At 38.9% G+C, this 25,024-nt stretch overlaps 1 pseudogene; it reads right to left on the minus strand.

Annotated features, from left to right (window-relative positions):
* Positions 1-10,358: 10,358 nt before the first annotated feature.
* Positions 10,359-11,634, minus strand: LOC101124903 (keratin, type I cytoskeletal 18-like; annotated as a pseudogene).
* Positions 11,635-25,024: the final 13,390 nt, after the last annotated feature.

Here is a 25,024-nt window from a genome sequence, read left to right on the forward strand (position 1 = left end):
TGAGAATTAAAGAAAGGTGATCTGGCTGGGCATGGTGGATCACACCTATAATTCCAGCCCTTTGGGAGGCTGGGGCAGGAGGAATCCTTGAATTCAGGAGTTTAAGACCACACTGGGCAACATGGAGAAACCCTGTCTCTACAAAAAATACAAAAATTAGCCAGTGATGGTGGCAAACATCTATAGTTTCAGCTACTCAGGAAGCTGTGGTGGGGGATTGCTTTGAACCCAGGAAGTAGAGGCTGCAGTGAGCCATGATCATGCCACTTCACTCCAGCCTGGGTGACAGAGTGAAACCCTGTCTCAAAAAAAAAATGATCTGTGACAGCATCTCCCTCAGTCCATGTCTGCCACATTAAATGTTCATGGAAATAAAAGGTAAATATAAATGTAATACTGTTAATTACACTGGAACAACAATATGCTTCAAATACACCTTTCTGATACCCTACCCAATTCACTTAAACCACTTAAAGCCAAGTATAATAATGTATTATCTGCTAAATCAGAATCATTAAATACTTGGGAAATAAGAATCTCTATAGTTTTATCTTAGAAGTTACCAAATTTGTATGTGTTTATTTGTATTCTTTAAAAAATCTATCATTTTTGCTGTTTTTTCCTCACAGTGCAGTGAATTACACCAAATTTACAAATCTATATGAGATTGTTTGCCCAAATTTTATGGACTATCATGTTATTAAAGATTGTCACTGAAAAATAGTTAATACAATGGTAAACAGCTCCACAATCTGGTTTTACGGCATGAGTTACTCAAAAAATGAATTTCACCAGAGATTCAACGTATTTATCAAACTAAAGGATAAAATGCCTTGAATGCAGAAGAAACCACAAAATAAAATATTCTCCACATTTATTTGACATTCATAAAATATTCATATTGTTGTATCTTTCTTTTGTTAGAAAACTAATTATTACCTAAAAATATATACAGAAAGAGTTTCCTGAGGAAAGAATTTTGTGCTAACACTAGTCTGTATCTAAATCATAGAAAAGTAGAAATCAAAACACAAATACAAATTTTTTTTCAGACGTCACAGAACATATGTAGTGATTTAGCCAGAATTAAAGGGGATAATACTATATCTCCAAAAATTGAATAACTATTTATTTGAATAAAGTTTTCTATGAATTTCCTCACTTAATGTGATAATTTCATTATGAAGACCCCATTTCTCTATATCCTAAATTTACAGTTTACTGAAAATCTACTCTAATTTTTGTCACTAGTTGCAATTAACCAAATTAGTGTGTTTTAGGCAAATTTGCCTGTTCAAAGTAGTAAATACTGAAATTTCCCAGTGATTTTCCTATGAATTACATAATTCTGAGATGTAAACATCTCCCAATATTGTCCACTAGCATTTAAAACTCGAAAGCTTCTCTGAAGTTAAGGGGCTGTTTGCTTAGCAATATTTTAGGATAATGGCAAAACATTATAGTACGAGAAGCCTGAGCTTAAGAAGCCAGCTCCTTACTCTACAGACCCCTCTCAATTTCACCCCAACAAATACTCAGAATATATAACTTCCTGAACAGGTGGTAAGCGGCAGGGCTGTCTCATCCACCTCACTCTCTCTCTTCCTATTTTCTTATAGGACACTCTTGCCCAACAACCCTGATCTAAAGTGCACTTCAAAAAATAATATCTTAGAATTACAGAAATCCCCATTATGTGCGGTTTTGCTTTTCATAATTTTGGTTACCTGTGATCAATCAAGGTCCAAAAATAATGAAAGGAAAATTCCAGAAATGAACAAATGCATTTTAAATTGCCCACTGTTCTGACTAGCATGATGAAATCTTGAACTGTCCTGCTTCATCAAGCCCAAACGTTGACTCATCCCTTTGTCTGACATACCTACACTGTCTACACTCCTGGTCTGTCAGTCCCCTAGTAGCTGGCTAGGTTATCAGATCAGCTACTGTGGTATCATAGTGTTTGTGCTCAAGGAACTCTTATTTTACTTCATAATGGCCCCAAAGCCCAAGAGTAGTGATGCTTTCAATTTGGATATGCCAAAAAGGAGCCATAAAGTGCTTCCTTTAAGTAAAGAGATGAAAGTTCTCAACTCAATATGAAAACAAAAAAATGGTGTGCTGAGATTGCCAAGATCTACATTAATAAGAAATCTTCTATCCATGAAATTCCGAAGAAGGAAAAAGAAATTTGCACTAGTTTCACTGTTGCCCCTCAAACTGCAGAAGTTACAGCCACAGTGCATGATAAGTGCTTAGTTGAGATGGAAAGGACATTAAATTTGTGGGTGGAAGACATAAACAGAAACCAACTGACAACAATTGGTTTCCAGTTCAGTACTATCCACAGTTTCAGGCATGCATGAAAATCCTAGACATTCCTCCCAAATAAGGGAGAACTACTGTATTTCTCTTACATTCATTTCTTTTATATAAAAGCCCTTTGTAAACTATAACACTGTTCAAGACTTGCTTTCAGGTGCATGTTTCCATTCATATTCTCTTTTCAATAAATTTGCCAGTCACTGCCACCTCTATAGGCCCCCCAAAACTGTTCCTGGATATTCACCCTGGAGTTGGTCCTGTCAAACCACCTAAAGAGCTGGGAACATGACTAATATTCCATACTAAATCCTCTCCTGCTTAAATAAGTGTTAAAGCAAACTAAATACGGCCTGAGAAGGACTCTGTACTTCTACATTTGAGTCCTTGTAGATGAACTGTAACCTAGCTTAATAGTCAGACAAAATTCAAAGCCTAACTTAATAGTATGCACTTGTAACAACAGCTGAGTGTTGGCCAATCCCAGCAGCACACTTCAACCACTCATAGACTGCTGAATGTTCAAACTGCGTTCAAATAAGGCAAACGTGGAGCTGTAACCAATGTCACTGTTTCTGTACCTCACTTCCAATTCTTGTATGCCACTTTACCTTTTTGGTCCACAAATCTGTTCTGACCACGTGGCACCCCGAGAGTCTCTGTGAATCTGCTGTGATTCTGGGGGCTGCGCGAGTCATGAATCGTTCTTTGCTCAATAAAACTCCTTTACATTTAATTTGGCTGACGTTTTTCTTTTATCACAAGCTAGAGTAGATTAGGTCTCTGCAACTAAAGATGCTAGCAATATAGTCTTACATTTTATGTTCTGTGAAGGTCTTTTTCTGTATCTCAAAATTTTGCTATATTTTAAGGCTTGTATGTATGTATAACTATGAGTTTTTTTCCCATTGCCTTTCTAATTAAGTTTGCTGTTATATAAAATCGTCACATTGTTTTACAAGTTCTAATTATTATACAATCAGTTGTCTTGGATTTCATAAGCAAATAATCATTTTAGCAAAAATAACAAGGGCTTTATTTCCATTTTTCCAATATTCATAACTCTCATTTTTTTACCTTGTTACTTTGGCTAAGACTAGCAGCACAATATTCATTAGTAACAGTGATACAGATAATAGTTGTATTAGTCTGTTCTTGCATTGCTATAAAGAAATACCTGAGTCCAGATATTTATAAAGAAAAGAGGTTTAATTGGCTTGTGGTTGTTCAGCCTGTACAGGAAGCATATTGCCCGCATTTGCTCCTGGGTGAGAGAGAGTCAGGAAGCTTACAAAGGTGAAAAGAGAGCAGGCACATCACATGGCAGAAGCGGAAGCCAGAGGTGGGGGAAGGTGCCACACTTTAAAACAATCAGATCTCATGAGAACTCACTCACTGTCACAAGGACAGCACCAACACATGAGGGATCACCCCCATGACTCAAATACCTTCCACTAGGCCCTAACTTCAACACTGAGGATTGCATTTCAACATGAGAATTGGGCAGGGACAAATAGCCAAACTATATCACCAGTCATTCTTATATTTTTCTATATGTAATAGGAGGTGCCTCCAAGCTTCTGGTAAGTAATGAAGTAAATAAAATTTAATCACTTTCTTCTCAGTGAAAAGTATATTATGCCATGCACTATGTGCTAAGTACAAAGTTTTTCACTGAGAAAGTGATCAAATTTTATTAATAATGCAATCAAATTTTATAAATAATATGAATAACTCAAGTCAAATAAGGACTGAGAAATGACTGCTTATGAGGCTCATAAAAAAGAAAACAAATATATTTGAAGTTTGAAACAAACAAAATGGAAAGAAAAAGATCAGGAAAATACTAACAAAAGCTAACAGTAATTTTTAACATTAGACTCCAAAACAAAATTTAAAAGATGGAATATTTCATATTGCTGCCAGAAATAAAATAATTGCTATCCACTTGGTATCAGCAGCCTCACAAATCTACCATCCCAGTAGTGGCATGTGAATAAAGTAGTTCTGGTAGGAAATGCGTGGGCCCAACACCACAGCTTCACATTTACAAGCCTGCTGCTATGATTTGAATGTTTGTGTTCCCTCCAAAATTTATGTTGAAACTTAATCGCCAATGCAGGAGTATTAACTGGTGAGGCCTTTAGTAGATGATTATTTCATGAGGGCTTCTCCTTCATGGATAAGATTAAAGCCCTTATAAAAGAGACTTCACAATATATTCGGCCCTTTGGCCCTTCTGCCTTTCACCATGTGAGGATGTAATAATGAGTCATTACCTTGGAAGCATTGAATAAACCCTCACCAGATACCAAACCTGACAGCACATTGATCTAGAACTTCCTAGCCTCCAGAACTGTTACAAATAAATTTCTATTGTTTGTAAATACCCAGTCTTTGGTATTTTGTTATAGCAGTACAAATGAACTCAGATAGCTGCTTTGCCTACTTATGCCACCAAATGTCCAATCTGCCAGTAGGAGAAACCTACACTGAAACTCTTATACAGCACTATTCCTTGAAGAGATCAACGGGCTAATTGGTGACAAGCTGATTACACTGAATATCTTCCATCCTGGAAGAGAGAGATATTCAATCTAAAAAAAAAAAAAACTAGACATATATGCTGGATTTAGATTTGTTCAACCTCCCTTCAGGGCATCAGTCAGCACCTCTTTCTATTAGGACGTGTTTGATCCACCAGCATGGGATTTCTCAGAATAGTGGATTCACTTTACAGGAGAAAAGTGTGGAAGTGAGTCCAATAGCCTGCTGGAGGCCATTTCAATTTTCTCTTGAAGGACTATTGAATCGAAGCACCAGCTTAGCTCAGAAGCAATGTTCTCTGAGAATGGGGTGCCATCCTCCAACATACAATACAGATATTAAATCAAAGAACTTTGTACTAGTATTGTGCCATGCACTATGTGCTATGTACGTTTGTATGTTTCCAATAGAAAGATTGAAGGGTTCCAGGAATCAGGGAGGGAAGCAAGGGTGGCCCCACTCACCATACCGTCGTCCTTAATCACCCACTGAGGGACTTGAGCACATCTTTCCTATCTAACATGCTCCAGAGCACTCCCCATGGAGTTGATTGAAACTTTGTTGGGTCTGCATCACATATTAGCTTATCTGTCTATTAAATCCTATTTCCTCCCAATTATTTCCACAGGTGTTGATCCCTAATCATTATCCTGTACTCCAAACTCCATCTCAGAATCTGCTTCCACATAACAGGACCTATAATAAATGCATCTTCATCATGTGCATTTTTAGGAATGCTGTCAGAACCATTTTCACATTTCTAACAATAAACAAACTGGTGTGCTCATTAATGAGGGAATTCTGGTGCATAGCTTCCTCAATGAGGACCTGTCTTGACAATGGGAAGTGAGACAGATTCTATTAATGTTAGCTTGTTTTTATTACCTAACAAGTCACCATGCTTAATTCAGCTGTCATTCTTTCTAAAATAAGAATGCCATTACTTGACATTGCTTTTCACAGGGACTATTTGACAGCCTTACAGATCTCTAGAATAATTCCGCTTTCTTTCTTTGTAAGTTACAGGAGTTCAAAGTACAACAGTTTATCACTTGCTCTTGGTTAAAGTTTATTTCTTTGTATTATTGGTGTGATGAGTGTTTGAGGGATTGAATGAACAGTGCGTTAAACATTCTAAGTGTAAAATGTAATTATACATAACCCTCCTCCTTCATTAACCAACATTATCCACCCATTTCCTCAAAATATAATGTGACCCAATAAGTAAATTTCTAATATGCCTATTTTGTATGTCTGTGTTTGCCTTAAAGAAAATACAAATTACTGGAAAAAAGTTCATTGATATATTTCTTAAAACATTAAAACATGCTAATATGAATTCAGTCTTCAAAGGTGAAAAAGAGGTTCCACATATATAACACATCTGAATTCCCTTTACAGAAATTATTTTAATTCATTTAGTATTTATTTTTCTTCCCTTTACACTTAAATTTTAATGTTGGGACAGTAATGATTATGAAGCAATTGTGTACTCTGGTTACGTTTCTTTAAACAAAATCGAAATATGGTGAGATTTTTAACTTACTTGCTATCAATTAATATTCTACCTATATATAAATTATACATATAATACTTAGAAAATTTTGAAAAAGCATACATGAATAGCACATTATAAGGAGGTAATAAAAATTAAAAATTAATAAGCAGAAAGAAGAAATTCAGTATACAAAACAAAAATTAGACAATAGAGTCCTACCACTGCACATTTTTAAATGTGTGTCAATCAGGATTAATAATGCCAGGTGCTATAACAAACAATATCTCAGTGTATTTGTCAGAGGCCATTGAACCAGAGCGACTCCATTTTGAGTGAGGGCTAGGAAAATGAGGATGGGGCTTGCTGAGCTGCATTCCCAGAAAGTCAGGTATTCTTAGCCTCTAGATGTTTACAGTTAAGGGAACAGATTGATAATGTTTACTAAACGAACCCAGATTTGGGAGTGTCAATATCTTGATATCTTGAGAACAAAAGCATTCCTAATTTTGCTTTAAAGATGACAATACTGATTCTTGCAAAATATAGTAATTAAGAAAATAAATGCTTTATCACAAACCCTTGTAGCAGGGCACATCTGCCCATGATCTTTTTTATCCTGTACATAAACAAGCATTGTACCTAGGGTGGACATATTCCTCCTCTTACTTTTGGGAATGGCCTACTCTGTTCTATGGAATAGCTGTTCTTTTACTTTACTTTCTTAATAAACTCGCTTTTGCTTTGCACTGTGGACTCACCCTGAATTCTTTCTTGTGTGAGATCCAAGAACCCTCTCTTGGGGTCTGGATCAGGACCCCTTTCCTGTAACAGATTTGGGCAATAAACTGGGGTGTGGGTGTGTAGGTGTGGGTGTAGGGATGTGTTTTCTCATGGAAAATCTCATGTGTATTGTAAACCAAAAATAAAATTCTAAGCCCTCCCCCCTCCCTCTCAGCCAAGGGCATTCCAAAATAAACCGGTTCAGGCCATGATGGGAAGGAGGAAGGAGGGTCAGACATGCCTCATTATACCCTCCTCCCTTTGGCACTCAGGCACAGCTGACCAGCATTAACATTAAGCAATAAGACACCAAAATCCAGCCTGACTCTCTAATATAGAATCACATGACAGATAGCTGGCCCTGAAAGAAATCAAAGTATTTTACCCCAAAATACATTTCTTTGACATATTTTGAAATGGCCCTGCAAAGCTATCTCTTAGGAGGGAAAATCTACTTTTTGTAGAAAATCCCCATTCCTGTCTAGGCCTTTTCCTTGATCCAGGGGAGAATTAACTTAGAGTCTGGCACCTTTTTAGGTCTGATAAGACCTCTGAAGCTGCTACCAGGAGGCTTTATCTGCATGATAAAACCTTGGTCTCCACAACCCCTTATCTCAACCTAGACATTTCTTTCTATTGATTCCAGGTCTTTAGATAATAACTCTTTCAGCAATTGCCAATTAGAAAACCTTTGACTCCATCTGTGACCTGGAAGCCCTCCCTTCAGAGAGAGGGCTTCAAGTTGTCCTACCTTTCTGGACCGAAAGAAATTCATGTTACACACAATGACTGATGTCTTAAGTCTCCCTAAAACATATAAAACCAAGCTATAGCCTGACCACCTTGGGCACATGTTTTCAGGATGTCCTAGGGCTGTGTCACGGGCCACTGCTCACTCATATTTGACTCAGAATATAAGCCTTCAGATATTTTACAGAGGTTTGATTCTTTTTGTTAACAGTATGTTTCTGATTTGGTGACTCTCTTGGGCAGCTCTGCTTCAAGTAGTGACTTAGTGATCACAGCTCCTTTTGTTACAGGAGGTAGCTTGTCAGGCATGAATAGGGCATGAGAGGGTCTCTCCCCGACAACCTCATCGAGAATGTCAGGCAAGTATCAGGTGATGATCAGGTGATTGTTACACTGTTTCTCTAAAATAATAATTGGTCACAGCCAGCACCAGGAAAAGGGAGTCTCCCAATAAATAGAAAAACCTGAAACGTGATCAGTAGCATCCCGATAAGATCTCAGGAGTTGGGTAAGTGGGCTCAAGCATGAGAACTAAGAGGCAAAATGGCTGAGTTTAACTGATATACGACCTTCTAGGAGCATTTGACTGGTAAGAGAAGAATGCCCCAAGTAAGCATGCGTACAACTCCAGTAAACACACTGCACGTATGGTACCTCCCAAGTGCTGGCAGGCCACTGCACATGCAGACTGCCCACCCCAAGGAAATAATCAGGGGAGAAGTGACACATGACCCTGGAAGTATGCCAACAAACCATGCACTTGATCTCTCAAGTCACCTGCTTGGCCCTCTTGTAAATGTATTTTACTTCCTTTTGTTCCTGCTCTAAATCTTTTTAATAAACTTTCACTCCTGTTTTAAAACTTGCCTCAGTCTCTCACTCTGTCTTATACCCCTCAGTTGAATTATGTCTTCTGAGGAGGCAAGAATCAAGGTTGCCGCAGACCTTTATGGATTTGTCACTGTTAAACACTGTGATGTGACCATCTGCCAGACTTTTGTCTGTGCTTCTGCTAGATCCTCTACATTCAGTCAGTTCATAAGCACAGAGAAAGCATGTTTAAGTTTGCAAGATAATTTAGAGGTCATGCTTAAAACTGGCATACATCCATTCATATTCTGTTGAGCAGGCTTAGTTACATGGCCCCATGTGATGCAAGGTGACTGGAAAGAATAGTATTTCTCTATGACTAAAAGAAAAAGAAAGTAGTTTGTTAAACACACAGCAATTCCTCTGCTTTACAAGGCAGAGTATATATAAATAATGAGCTTAATCATTCTTATTTTCTTATCAGTGGAAGCAAAGTTGTATGTGAGGAAAAGAAACATTTCTCTATTAATAAATGATTTTTTAAAATATGTATCAAGTGAGTGCTAATACAAGGAACATTAATAATAGATAATGCCACAAAGTGGTTTTCCGGAAAATATAAAGGTAACAATCCAATAAAAAAACTGGCAAAAGATTTGAATAGATGTTTCTCAAAATAAGACATACAAATGGCAAACAGGCATATGAAAAGGTGCTCAACATCACTGATCATCAGAGAAATGCAAATCAAAGCTACAATGAGATATCATTATATCATTTGGATATAAAATGGCTTATATCCAAAAGACAGGAAATAACAAATGCTGAAGAAGATGTGTAGAAAAATAAACCCTTGTACACTATTGGTGGGAATGTAAATTAGTACAACCACTATGGGGAACAGTTTGGAAGTTCCTCAAAAAACTAAAAATTGAGCTACCATATGATCCAGCAATCCCACTGTTGGGTATACATATCCAAAAGAAAGGAAATCAGGACCTTGAAGAGATAACTGCACTCCTATGTTTGTGGCAGCACTGTTCACAACAAGATTTGGAAGCAACCTAAGTGACTATCAATAGATGAATGGATAAAGAAAATGTGGTACACATACACAATGGAGTACTATCAAGCCAAAAAAAAAGAATGAGATCTAGTCACTTGCAACAACATGGATGGAACTGGAGATCATTATGTTAAGCAAAATAAGCCAGGCACAGAAAGACAAACATCACATGTTCTCACTTATTTCTAGGATCTAAAAATCAAAACGATTAAACTCATACAGATAGGGAGTAAAAGGATGGTTACCAGGGGCTGGGAAGGGTAGTGGGGAGCAGGGGGAGGTGGGGATGTTAATGAGTACAAAAAAAAATTAGTTAGGAGTGGCTGGCTGGAGTTCCAGGCCAGTGGGTCTTATCCTGTAAAGCACCATGCAAGTGGGGTGACTCTTGCTACTCAGCGCCCTGGATTCAGCCTCATTCCTAGGGAATTGTTTACCAGTTTTTGAAGTATCCAAGGCAGCCAGGGGCTGAAGTGGACCCCCAGCACTGCACAGCCGCTTTACAAAAATGTGGCCAGACTATTTTTTTTCACCTCTGAACTTTTTATTGGCCTCCTGCTCCCCAAAGGGTACGCTGCTTCTGCTGGCTTAATGTTTCAGAACTTTGGTGTCATTGGTCTCAGACACCACCTGGCCATCCACTATCTGGCAGGTGGTGGTGTTTTGGATGGTTTGCATGGAGTTGCTGCTGTCCAGGGCATCACCAAGATTGAAGTCCTCACCATCTTCCAGCAGGCGGCGGTAGGTGGTGATCTCAGCCTCCAGCTTGACCTCGATGTTCAGCAGGGCCTTCTATTCCTGGGCTTGGCACTGTCCCTCTGCCCGAGTCTGTGCCAGCTCTGACTCCAGGTGCAGCAGGATCCTGTTGAGCTGCTCCATCTGCTGGGCATAGTGGGCCTCCACCTCCCTCAGGCTGTTTTCCAAGCTGGCCTTCAGACTTCTCATAGAGTCCAGGTCCATCTCCAAGGACTGGACTGTATGTCTCAGCTCCATGAGCATCATCTCAGCAGCTCCAACCTCAGTAGACTGCATGGTGACCACTGTGGTCTCTCCTCAATCTGCTGAGACCAGTACTTGTCAAGCTCCTCTCGGTTCTTCCAAGCCAGCTCGTCACATTGGATCTGGATGTCTGCCATGATCCTGAGATGTGGGGGCATCTACCTCCATGGTCAACCCAGAGCTGGCAATCTGGGCTTGCAGGCCTTTTACTTCCTCTTTGTGGTTCTTCTTTATAAAGAGCAGCTCTGCCTTGAGAGCCTCGATTTCTGTCTCCAGCTGCAGCCGAGTGACATTGGTCATCAGTGACCTTGTGGAGCCCATGGATGTCACTCTCCACAGACTGGCACATGGCCACCTCTGTCTCATACTTGACTCTAAAGTCATCAGCAGCAAGATGGGCATTGTCGATCTGCAGAATGATGCTGGTATTGTCCACAGCATTTGCGAAGATCTGAGCCCTCAGGTCCTCGATGGTCTTGAAGTAATGACTCCAGTCTCTGACCTGGGGTCCCTTCTTCTCCAGGTGCTCCCGGATTTTGCTCTCCAGCTTCCTGTTCTCGGTCTCCAGGCTCCTCACTCTGTCCAGGTAGGAGGCCAGGTGGTCGTTCAGGCTTTGCATGGTATCCTTCTCGTTCTGGATATCTCCCATTCCTGCCAGACCCCTGGCCATTCCCATGGCCAGGCCCCCGGATCCCACGCCGCCCCAGAAGCTGGTGGAGCAGGACATGGAGATCCAGGAACCAGAGCCCCCAGTGCCTGCATAGACACTGGCTGCACTGCTGACCGGCCGAGCGCCATAGCTGGGCACCTGGACAGAGCCCAGGGACCGGTAGTTGGTGAAGGTGGAGCGAGTGGTGAAGCTCATGCCGTCCCAGGAAGAGAGCAAGAGGACAGGACTCAGGTTTTGCCAATGACCCAGACAACTTTTTTAAACAGGCCTTTGATCCCATTTCTCCTGACTGGGTCAGACCTCCGATCTAGAGTCGCCAGCCACCTCCCACAGGTGTGTTCAGGCTGGCAACAAGTTTGTACCTCCCTGAGATGGACCTCCCAAAGGAAGGGGCAGGCTGCCATCTTTGCTCATTCACAGCCTTCATTGATGATACATCTAGGTACTGGAAAATCTGAGTTGATTAGGGACTAGAGAAGACTCTCAGCATACCACAGAAGCCCTACTGAAAAGTAGCTAGACTGTTAAACGAAAAAAAAAAAAAATCACCCAAAAGTCAGCAACCTCAAAGATAGAAGGTAGATAAGCATACAAAGATGAGAAAGATTCAGCACAAGAACGCTGATAAAACATTGCAGGAGTTGACAGACAAAATAGCTGGTATGAAGAAGAATGTAGCCAACCTGACAGAGCTGAAAAATACCCTACAAGAATTTCATATTGCAATCACAAGTATTAACAGTGTAACAGATCAAGCAGAAGAAAGAATCTCAGAGCTTGAAGACTGCCTGTCTGACAAGACGGGAGCAGACAAAAATAGAGAAAAAAGAATGAAAAGGAATAAACAAAACCTCCAAGAAATGTGGGCTTATGTAAACAGACCGAATCTATGACTGATAAGTTTACTTACAAGAGATGGGAAGAATGGAATCAATTTGGAAAACATACTTTAGGATATCATCCATGAGAACGTTCCCAACCTAGCTAGACAGGCCAACATTCAAATTTCATAAATGAAGGAGAAATAAGATCCTTTTCAGACAAGCAAATGCTGAGAGAACTTGTTACCTCCAAAACTGCCTTACAAGAGATCCTGAAGGAAGCAATAAATATGAAAAGTAAAGACCATTACCAGTCATTACAAAAACACACTGAAGTACACAGACCAGTGACACAATAAAGCAACTACATAAACAAGTCTGCAAAATAACTAGCTAACATCATGATGACAGGATCAAATCCACACATACCAATACTAACCTTAAATGTAAATAGGATAAATACACCAATTAAAAGACACAGAATGACAAGCTGGATAAAGAACCAAGACTCATCAGTATGCTATCTTCGAAAGACCCATCTCACATGCAATGACCCACATGGGCTCAAAATAAAGGGATGGAGGAAAATCTACCAAGAAAATGGAAAACAGAAAAAAATCAGGGGTTGCAATTCTCCTTTCTGACAAAACAGACTTTAAACCAACAAAGATCAAACAAGATGAAGAAGGGCATTACATAATGGTAAAGGGTTCAATTCAGCAAGAAGAATTAACTATCCTAAATATATATGCACACAACACAGGAACACCCAGATTCATAAAGCAAGTTCTCAGAGACCTTCAAAGAGACTTAGACTCCCACAAAATAATAGTGGGGAACTTTAACACCCCACCAACAATATTAGACAGATCATCAAGACAGAAAATTAACAAAGATATTCAGGACCTGAACCCAGCAGTGGATCAAATGGACCTAATAGATATCTATAGAACTCTCCACCCAAAAGCAACAAAATATACATTATTCTCATCACTACATGGCACTTACTGTAAAATCAATCACATAATCAGAAGTAAAACACTCCTCAGCAAATTCAAAAGACCTGAAATCATAACAAACAGTCTCTCAGACCACAGTACAAATTTGAAATCAAGACTAAGAAATTCATTCAAAACCATACAATTACATGAAAATTGAATAACCTGCTCTGAAATGACTTTTGGTTAAATAATAAAATTAAGGCAGAAATCAACAAGTCCTTTGAAACTAATGAAAACAAAGATACAACACACGAGAGTCTCTGGGACAGTTACAGCAGTTTTAAGAGGGAAATTTACAGCACTAAATACCCACATCAAAAAGTTAGAAAAACCTCAAGTTAACCTAACATCACAACTAAAAGAACTAAAGAACAAATAGTAAACAAATCCCAAAGCTAACAGAAGACAAGAAATAACCAAAATCAGAGCTGAACTGAAGGAGACTGAGACGCAAGAAACCATTCAAAGCTTCAATAAATCCAGGAGCTAGTTTTTTGAAAAATTAATAAAACAGATCACTACTAGCTAGACTAATAAAGAAGAAAAAGTAGTTTCAAATAAACACAATCATAAATGACAAGGGGGATATTACCACTGACCCCATAGAAATACAAACAACCATCAGAGAATATTATGAACACCTCTATGCACATAAACTAGAAAATCTAGAAAAAATAGATAAATTTCTGGACACATACACCCTCCTATGACTGAACGAGGAAGAAACTGAATCCCTGAACAGACTAATAACGAGTTCTGAAATTGAGGCAGTAATAAATAGCATACCAACCAAAAAAAGCCCAGGACCAGATGGATTCACAGATGAATTCTTCCAAATGTACAAAGAAGAGCTAGTACCATTCCCTTTGCAACTATTCCAAAAAGGTGATGAGGAAGGACTCCTTCCAAACTCATTCTGAGGCCAGCATCATCCTGATACCCAAACCTGGGAGAGATACAACAAAAAAAGAAAACTTCAGGCAAATATCCTTGATGAACACTGATGCAAAAATCCCCAACAAAATACTGGCAAGCCAAATCCAGCAGCATATCAAAATATATCAAAATAGCTGATCCACCACAATCAAGTACGCTTCATCCCTGGGATGCAAGATTGGTTCAATATACACAAGTCAATACATGTGATTCATCTCATAAACAGAACTGAAGGCAAAAACCACATGATTATCTCAATAGACGCAGAAAGGCTTTTGGTAAAATTCAACATCCGTTCATGTTAAAAATTCCCTATAACTAGGTATTGAAGGAAAATACCTCAAAATAATAAGAACCATATATGACAAACCCACAGCCAACATCACACTGAATGGGCAAAAGCTAGAAGCATTCCTCTTGAAAATCAGCACAAGACAAAGGTGCCCTCTCACCACTCCTATTCCACATAGTATTGGAAGTTCTGGCCAGGAAAACTGGGCAAGAGAAAGAAAGAAAGGGTATTCGAATAGGAAGAGAGGAAGTCAAACTATCCCTGTTTGCAGATGACATAATCCTGTATCTAAAAAACCCCCTTGTCTAGGCCCAAAAGCTTCTTAAGCTGATAAACAACTTCAGGAAGGTCTCAAGATACAAAATTATTGTGTAAAAATTACTAGCAATTCTATATACCAACAACAGTCAAGCCAAGAGCCAAATCAGGAATGAACTCCCATTCACAGTTGCCACAAAAAGAATAATTGGAAAAAAGCTCAATATCACTGATCACTAAACGAATGCACTGAGATACCATCTTACACCAGTCAGAATGACTATTTAATAAATGACTTTTTAATAAAAGGTCAAAAATAATAGATGCTGGCAAGGTTGTGGAGAAAAAGGAATGCTTATACACTGTTGGTGGGAGTGTAAATTAGTTCAGCCATTGTGGAAGACAGTGTGGCAATTGCTCAAAGACCTAAAGACAGAAATACCATTCAACTCAGCAATTCCATTACTTGCTATATACCTCAGGAAGATAAATCACTCTGTTATAAAGACACATGCACATGTATGTCCTTGCACCACTATTCATAATAGCAAAGATATAGAATCAACCTTAATGTCCATCAATGATAGACTGGATAAAAAAATGTGGTACATATATACCATGAAATACTATGCAGCCATGAAAAGGAATGAGATCATGTTCTTTGCAGGGACATGGATGGAGCTGGAGGCCATTATCCTTAGCATACTAATATAGGAATAGAAAACCAAATACCACATGTTCCCACCTATAAATGGGAGCTCATGCAGGGTTTAATACCTAAGTGATGGGTATATAGGTGCAGCAAACCACCATGGCACATGTTTACCTATGTAACAAATCTGCATGTCCTGAAGGAAAAAAATAAAAATTAAAAAAAAATAAGTGGGAACTAAATGATGAGAACACATAGACACACAGAGAGAACAACACAAACTGGGTTCCCTCAGAGGGTAAAGAGTGGGAGGAGGGAGAGAATCAGGAAAAATAATGAATGGTTACTAGACGTAATTCCTGGGTGGTGAAATAATCTGTAAAACAAACCCCCATGACACAAGTTCACCTGTATAACAAACCTGCACTTGTACCCCTAAACTTAAAGTATAAGTCAAAATTTATTTATTTATTTTTAGTCACTTAAAAGCAAAAAAAAAAAAAAAAAAAAAGACTGACTAAGACCTACTATTTGATACCACAACAGGGTGATTATGGTCAATAATAACTTAATTATACATTTTAAAATAACTTAAAAGTGTAGTCAGATTGTTTGTAACCCAAAGGATAAATTATTGAGGAGATGAAGACCCCATTCTCCATGATGTGCTTATCTCACATTGCATGCCTGTATCAAAACATCTCAAGTATTTCATAAATACATACACCTACTATGTACCCACAAAAATTAACAAGAAAATAAAAGTGTACATTCATATTTTTATTCATTTTAGTCTTTATATAAAGCCAAAGGTATATTATTTTTAAGAAAACGTATGAAGTCATTTCTATAGCATAAGATAATGTTGTTTTCTATTAATCAAAATGTCACAGAGTTCAGGTTCCTAAGATTACTTTATGGAGATGTATACCTATATACTTCAAATATCAATTTTCTTACCTAGAATTTTGTCAGAAATAAGATTTTCAAGTAATTTGACTTATCCTGGCAGTATTTCCTCCACATAAATTATAAGAAACACTCATTTGATTTCAATGTTATTTCATATTTTCAGGTTTTCCATTTTTTAATAGAATTTCTTCTCTGAAAGCAAGAGTTGCTAACACTTCTATAATTCTTCCTATATGGCAGATAATGTTCCAAATACTTTCTATGTACTGTTAGGTTCTGAGATTTGAACTGAGACTGTCTGGTTTAAGAATCCATGCTTCTAATCACTAACAAGGACTCTTAATAATATTCTTGATTTAAAAGAATATATGAGATTAATAAATAGTTTATTGCTACATATTACCAAATTTACAAAACCACTCAATATGACAGTTTTATTACTTAGAAAGCCAAGAATTTATTTCATCCACATTGATGAAATAGGGAAAAATGTATATAATTCCAAAGAGTAGTTAATCTAAAAGTTAGGTATGTGGCTTTAATATACTAAGAATTTTTTTTATGTTTGAAGTAGAGATTCACTCAGATTGCATTATAGGTAAAACTTATTTGCAGGTGATGGAAGCAGCTATGCCAACAATCAAAACTATTCAAATTGAAACGTAAAATTGACTAGCTGGTATTCAAAATTATTTGACTGACCAAAATATAGGAGCACTAAATGTGATCATAATTTTAATGAAATAAAAATGTAAGCACTCACTTGTTCCTGACAAAATTTTCCTCTTTAGCACTAATTTTAGGAAAGTTTTTTGTTTGTTTGTTTGTTTGTTTTTACTCTCAGAGCTCTGGAATTCTCTAGAAAAGTGCACAATATGCAGAACCGAGATATTATCGTGCTGTTTTTCTAAACTCTGTATCTGACCCTGTAGAACACCTGTGTCTGCAAACACTGATATGAGTGGTCCCACTCAGGGCTGACTTCAAACTGCATTGATCTTTCAATTCACTGCAATATCTGAGAACAGAGTTGGCATGTACTGACTTAAGAAATAAGTTAAAGTATGACAAGGGGATAAAAAATACCAATTAAGTTTTCTCACCTGTAGTGTCAACCTATATAATGCTGACTTATCCTCAAGGATTCCATCGCCCATTTTACTAAATTTCCTTCTCTTGCCTCACTTTAGCCTTTGATTTCTATGCCAGCCTTGAATTAGCCAACTCCCTCTACACGCCTTATTCTTCTAGTTATTTGGTTCAAAATTTATTTTAAAAGGGGGCTAATTCATTGCCATGAGCTTATAAGATAGTAGTCCCCTCAACAAGAATCCCTTTCAACTGGACTCCACAGCATGATTTTTTCTAAAGCTTCTCATTCTCCACAAACTCCTCCAATTAATAGTACCTGATAGGTAAATGGTATTTTGACAAAGCCATTTTGACAAGAGAACACTTTGAAGCAGTTAAAAATAAAATTATTAAACTTTTCTTAACAACTTTTATTTTAGTTAATTTGTGAAGCAAATATCACTTCATCTCCTCTCTCAGATCTGGGGGAGGAAATAGAAGAAGAGCCAAGGATAACGTGGGGCTTGGGGGTGTCAGTTGCCACACCTGTTTTGAATAGTTTTGAATTTTGACACAGCTGCTTTAGTCACCTGCAAATAAACCTCTGCCAGAGTCAAACAGCTGCCTCCAAATGGACACCCTGCATCTGATTAAGCTTAGTTTATTATCATTATACATCTGTACTTCTCAAAGTATTCATGTCCCCAGGATATGTGGTACTGTGCCAAGGAGACACTCAGAAGCAAGGCTCAACAAAACAGCTGCCAGGGATGTCTATTTTAGACATATTTGAGAAAAAAAAAACCTTGCCTGTTACTGTTTTTATATTAAAACAAACATGGATATGGCATGAAATTAAATGAAATTTTGAATAAATTGTTAAAATAAAACATGACATGTTAAAGAAAGAGACTGCAAGATGGCTGAATAGGAACAGCTCCAGTCTACAGCTACCAGTGTGAGTGACACAGAAGATGGGTGATCTCTGCATTTCCAACTTAGGTACTGGGTTCATCTCACTGGGGCTTGTCAGACAGTAGGTGCAGGACACTGGGTGCAGCGCACCGAGTGTGAGCCGAAGCAGGGTGAGGCATCGCCTAATCCGGGAAGTGCAAGGGGTCAGAGAATTCCCTTTCATAGCCAAGCAAAGCTGTGACAGACTGCACCTGGAAAATCAGGTCACTCCCACACTAATACTGTGCTTTTCCAACAGTCTTAGCAAACAGCACACCAGGAGATTATATCCCATGCCTGGCTCGGAGGGTCCCACGCCCACGGAGCCTCGCTCATTGCTAGCACAGCAGTCTGAGATCGAACTGCAAGGCAGCAGCCAGGCTGGGGGAGGGGCGCCCGCCATTGCTGAGGCTTGAGTAGGTAAACAAAGCGACCAGGAAGCTTGAACTGGGTGGAGCCCACTGCAGCTCAAGGAGGCTGGCCCACTCTGTAGACTCCACCTCTGGGAGCAGGGCATAGCCGAACAAAAGGCAGCAGAAACCTCTGCAGACTTAAATGTCCCTGTCTGACAGCTTTGAAGAGAGTAGTGGTTCTTCCAGCACAGAGTTTGAGATCTGAGAATGGACAGACTGCATCCTCAAGTGGGTCCCTGACCCCCAGGTAGCCTATCTGGGAGGCACCCCCAAGTAGGGGCAGACTGACAGCTCACATGGCCGGGTACCCCTCTGAGACAAAACCTCCAGAGGAATGATCAGACAGCAACATTTGCTGTTCAGCAATATTCACTGTTCTGCAGCCTCCACTGCTGATATCCAGGCAAACAGGGTCTGGAGTAGAACTCCCGCAAATTCCAACAGACCTGCTGCTGAGGATTCCGACTGTTAAAAGGAAAACTAACAAACAGAAAGGACATCCACACCAAAACCCCATCTGTACATCACCATCATCAAAGACCAAAGGTAGATAAAAACCACAAAGATGGGGATAAAACAGAGCAGAAAAACTGAAAATTCTAAAAATCAGAGCGCCTCTCCTCCTCCAAAGGAATGCAGCTCCTCACCAGCAACAGAACAAAGCTGGACAGAGAATGACTTAGACAAGTTGAGAGAAGAAGGCTTCAGACGATCAAACGTCTCCAAGCTAAAGGAGGAAGTTCGAACCTATTGCAAAGAAGTTAAAAACCTTGAAAAAAGATTACACAAATGGCTAACTAGAATAACCAATGCAGAGAAGTCCTTAAAGGACCTGATGGGGCTGAAAACCATGGCACGAGAACTACGTGACAAATGCACAAGCTTCAGTAGCCGATTCGATCAACTGGAAGAAAGAGTATCAGTGATTGAAGATCAAATGAATGAAATAAAGTGAGAAAAGAAGTTTAGAGAAAAAAGAATAAAAAGAAATCAACAAAGCCTCCAAGAAATATGGGACTATGTGAAAAGACCAAATCTACATCTGATTAGTGTACCTGAAAGTGACAGGGAGAATGGAACCAAGTTGGAAAACATTCTTCAGGATATTATCCAGGAGAACTTCCCCAACCTAGCAAGGAAGGCCAACATTCAAATTCAGAAAATACAGAGAACGTCACAAAGATACTCCTCAAGAAGAGCAACTCCAAGACACATAATTGTCAGATTCACCAAAGTTGAAATGAAGGAAAAAATGTTAAGGGCAGCCAGAGAGAAAGGTCGGGTTACTCACAAAGGGAAGCCTATCAGACTAACAGTGGATCTCTGGGCAGAAACTCTACAAGCCAGAAGAGAGTGGGGGACAATATTCAACATTCTTAAAGAAAAGAATTTTCAACCCAGAATTTCATATCCAGCCAAACTAAGCTTCATAAGTGAAGGAGAAATAAAATCCTTTATAGACAAGCAAATGCTGAGAGATTTTATCACCACCAGGCCTGCCCTACAACAGCTCCTGAAGGAAGCACTAAACATGGAGAGGAACAACCAGTACCGGCCACTGCAAAAACACGCCAAATTGTAAAGACCATCGATGCTAGGAAGAAACTGCATCAACTAACGAGCAAAATAACCAGCTAACATGATGATGACAGGATCAAATTCACACATAACAATATTAACTATAAATGTAAATGGGCTAAATGCTCCAATTAAAAGACACAGACTGGAAAATTGGATAAAGAGTCAAGACCCATCAGTGTGCTGTATTCAGGAAACCCATCTCACGTGCAGAGACACACATAGGCTCAAAATAAAGGGATGGAGGCAGATCTACAAGCAAATGGAAAACAAAAAATGGCAGGGGTTGCAATCCTAGTCTCTGATAAAACAAATTTTAAGCCAACAAAGATCAAAAGAGACAAAGAAGGCCATTACATAAAGGTAAAGGGATCAATTCAACAAGAAGAGCTAACTATCCTAAATATATATGCACCCAATACAGGAGCACCCAGCTTCATAAAGCAAGTCCTTAGACTTGCTACTTAGACCTACAAAGAGACTTAGACTCCCACACAATAATAACGGCAGACTTTAACATCCCACTGTCAACATTAGACAGATCAATGAGACAGAAAGTTAACAAGGATATCCAGGAATTGAATTCAGCTCTACACCAAGCAGACCTAATAGACATCTACAGAACTCTCCACCCCAAATCAACAGAATACACATTCTTCTCAGCACCACATCGCACCTATTCCAAAATTGACCACATAGTTGGAAGTAAAGCACTCCTCAGCAAATGTAAAAGAACAGAAATTATAACAAACTGTCTCTCAGACCACAGTGCAATCAAACTAGAACTCAGGATTAAGAAACTCACTCAAAACCACTCAATTACATGGAAACTGAACAACCTGCTCCTGAATGACTACTGCGTACATAACGAAATGAAGGCAGAAATAAAGATGTTCTTTGAAACCAACAAGAACAAAGACACAACATACCAGAATCTCTGGGACACATTTAAAGCAGTGTGTAGAGGGAAATTTATAGCACTAAATGCCCACAAGAGAAAGCAGGAAAGATCTAAAATTGACACCCTAACATCACAATTAAAAGAACTAGAGAAGCAAAAGCAGACACATTCAAAAGCTAACAGAAGGCAAGAAATAACAAAGATCAGAGCAGAACTGAAGGACATAGAGACACAAAAGACCCTTCAAAAAATCAATGAATACAGGAGCTGACTTTTTGAAAAAAATCAACAAAACTGATACACTGCTAGCAAGACTAATAAAGAAGAAAAGAGAGAAGAATCAAACAGATGCAATAAAAATGATAAAGGGGATATCACCACCGATCTCACAGAAATACAAACTGCCATCACAGAATACTATAAACACCTCTACGCAAATAAACTAGAAAATCTAGAAGAAATGGATAAATTCCTCAACACATACACCCTCCCAAGACTAAACCAGGAAGAAGTTGAATCTCTTAATAGACCAATAACAGACTCTGAAATTGAGGCAATAATAGCTTACCAACCAAAAAACGTCCAGGACCAGACAGATTCACAGCCGAATTCTACCAGAGGTACAAGGAGGAGGTAGTACCATTTCTTCTGAAACTATTCCAATCAATAGAAAAAGAGGGAATCCTCCCTAAATCATTTTATGAGGCCAGCATCATAATACCAAAGCCTGGCAGAGGCACAACAAAAAAAGAGAATTTTAGACCAATATCCCTGATGAACATTGATGCAAAAATCCTCAATAAAATAGTGGCAAACTGAATCCAGCAGCACAAAAAGCTTATCCACCATGATCAAGTGGGCTTCATCCCTGGGATGCAAGGCTGGTTCAACATACACAAATCAATAAATGTAATACAGCATATAAACAGAACCAATGACAAAAACCACATAATTATCTCAATAGATGCAGAAAAGGCCTTCAACAAAATTCAAAAGTGCTTCATGCTGAAAACTCTCAATAAATTAGGTATTGATGGGACGTATCTCAAAATAATAAGAGCTATTTATGACAAACCCACAGCCAATATCATACTGAATGGGCAAAAACTGGGAGCATTCCCTTTGAAAACTGGCACAAGACAGGGATGCCCTCTCTCACCACTCTTATTCAACATAGTGTTGGAAGTTCTGGCCAGGGCAATCAGGCAGGAGAAGGAAATAAAGGGTATTCAATTAGGAAAAGAGGAAGTCAAATTGTCACTGTTTGCAGATGACATGATTGTACATATAGAAAACCCCACTGTCTCAGCCCAAAATCTCCTTAAGCTGATAAGCAACTTCAGCAGTCTCAGGATACAAAATCAATGTGCAAAAATCACAAGCATTCTTATATACCAATAACAGACAAACAGAGAGCCAAATCATGAGTGAACTCCCATTCACAATTGCTTCAAAGAGAATAAAATACCTAGGAATCCAACTTACTAGGGATGTGAAGGACCTTTTCAAGGAGAACTACAAACCACTGCTCAATGAAATAAAAGAGGACACAAACAAATGGAAGAACATTCCATGCTCACAGATAGCAAGAATCAATATTGTGAAAATGGCCATACTGCCCAAGGTAATTTACAGTTTCAATGCCATCCCCATTAAGCTACCAATGACTTTCTTCACAGAATTGGAAAAAACTACTTTAAAGTTCATATGGAACCAAAAAAGAGCCTGCATTGCCAAGTCAATACTAAGCCAAAAGAACAAAGCTGGAGGCATCACGCTACCTGACTTCAAACTATCCTACAAGGCTACAGTAACTAAAACAGCATGATATTAGTACCAAAACAGAGATATAGACCAATGGAACAGAACAGAGCCCTCAGAAATAATACCACACATCTACAACTATCTGATCTTTGGCAAACCTGACAAAAACAAGAAATGGGGAAAGGATTCCCTATTTAATAAATGGTGCTGGGAAAACTGGCTGGCCATAAGTAGAAAGCTGAAACTGGATCCCTTCCTTACACCTTATACAAAAATTCATTCAAGATGGATTAAAGACTTAGACCTAAAACCATAAAAACCCTAGAAGAAAATCTAGGCAATACCATTCAAGACATAGGCATGGGCAAGGATTTCATATCTAAAACACCAAAAGCAATGGCAACAGAAGCCAAAATTGACAAATGGGATCTAATTAAACTAAATAGCTTCTGCATAGCAAAAGAAACTACCATCAGAGTGAACAGGCAACCTACAGAATGGGAGAAAATTTTTGCAATCTACTCATCTGACAAAGGGCTAATATCCAGAATCTACAAAGAACTCAAACAAATTTACAAGAAAAAAACAAACAACCCCATCAAGAAGTGGGTGAAGGATATGAGCAGACATTTCTCAAAAGAAGACATTTATGCAGCCAACAGACACATGAAAAAATGCTCATCATCACTGGCCATCAGAGAAATGCAAATCAAAACCACAATGAGGTATCACCTCACACCAGTTAGAATGGCGATCATTAAAAAGTAACGAAACAACAGGTGCTGGAGAGGATGCGGAGAAATAGGAACACTTTTACACTGTTAGTGGGACTGTAAACTAGTTCAACCATTGTGGAAGACAATGTGGTGATTCCTCAGGGATCTAGAACTAGAAATACCATTTGACCCAGCCATCCCATTACTGGGTATATACCCAAAGGAATATAAATCATGCTACTATAAAGACACATGCACACATATATCTATTGCGGCACTACTCACAATAGCAAAGACTTGGAACCAACCCAAATGTCCAACAATGATAGACTGGATTAAGAAAATGTGGCACATATACACCATGGAATACTATGCAGCCATAAAAAATGATGAGTTCATGTCCTTTGTAGGGACATGGATGAAGCTGGAAACCATCATTCTCAGCAAACTATCGCAAGGACAAAAAATCAAACACTGCGTGTTCTCACTCATAGGTGGGAATGGAACAATGAGAACACTTGGACATGGGAAGGGGAACATCACACACCAGGGCCTGTTGTGGGGTGGGGGAAAGGGGGAGGGATAAAATTAGGAGATATACCTGATGTAAATGACGAGTTAATGGGTGCAGCACACAAACATGGCACATGTATACATATGTAACAAACCTGCACATTGTGCACATGTACCCTAGAACTTAAAGTATAATTATATATATATATATATAATAAAGAAGGAGACTGCTTGGGTCACTTCATCCTTTTTCCCCATCCTCCATGTTCCTTCTCCTCTGTTCCTAGCGGTCCTTCCACAAAAATGTTTGAAAAGCACAGCCATAAACTATTCTATACGTCCCCAAACAGACACACACACACACACATATACACACACACATTCAGGGAGAGACAGAGAGACTTTCTCGTGATCTACCTTAGCAATTAATCATTCATATGTTTGTGTGTGTAATCTGCAGTGATTTTTCTTGTCATTTACTCTTATTTGTTTGTATATATTTGAGAGTATTTCTCTCATTGATAGCAACATCAAAGGAGGAAAAATGTACTTATACTTTCACTCTAACACTTTAAATTTTCCAAAGAACTCAATTCAGAAAGTTCCAGAACTATATATGGGTGTTCCTCTAAAAGTTTGAAGTCAAAAAACATTTACCATAGAAAAAGGTTAGGAGGCCGGGCGCAGTGGCTCACGCCTGTAATCCTAGCAATTTGGGAGGCCGAGCCAGGCGGATCACTTGAGGTCAGGAATTCGACACCAGCCTGGTCAACATGGTGAAACCCCATCTCTACTAAAAATAC

The sequence above is a fragment of the Gorilla gorilla genome, chromosome 11 (genome assembly GCF_029281585.2).
Source record: "Gorilla gorilla gorilla isolate KB3781 chromosome 11, NHGRI_mGorGor1-v2.1_pri, whole genome shotgun sequence".
In the NCBI taxonomy this organism is placed as follows: domain Eukaryota; kingdom Metazoa; phylum Chordata; class Mammalia; order Primates; family Hominidae; genus Gorilla; species Gorilla gorilla.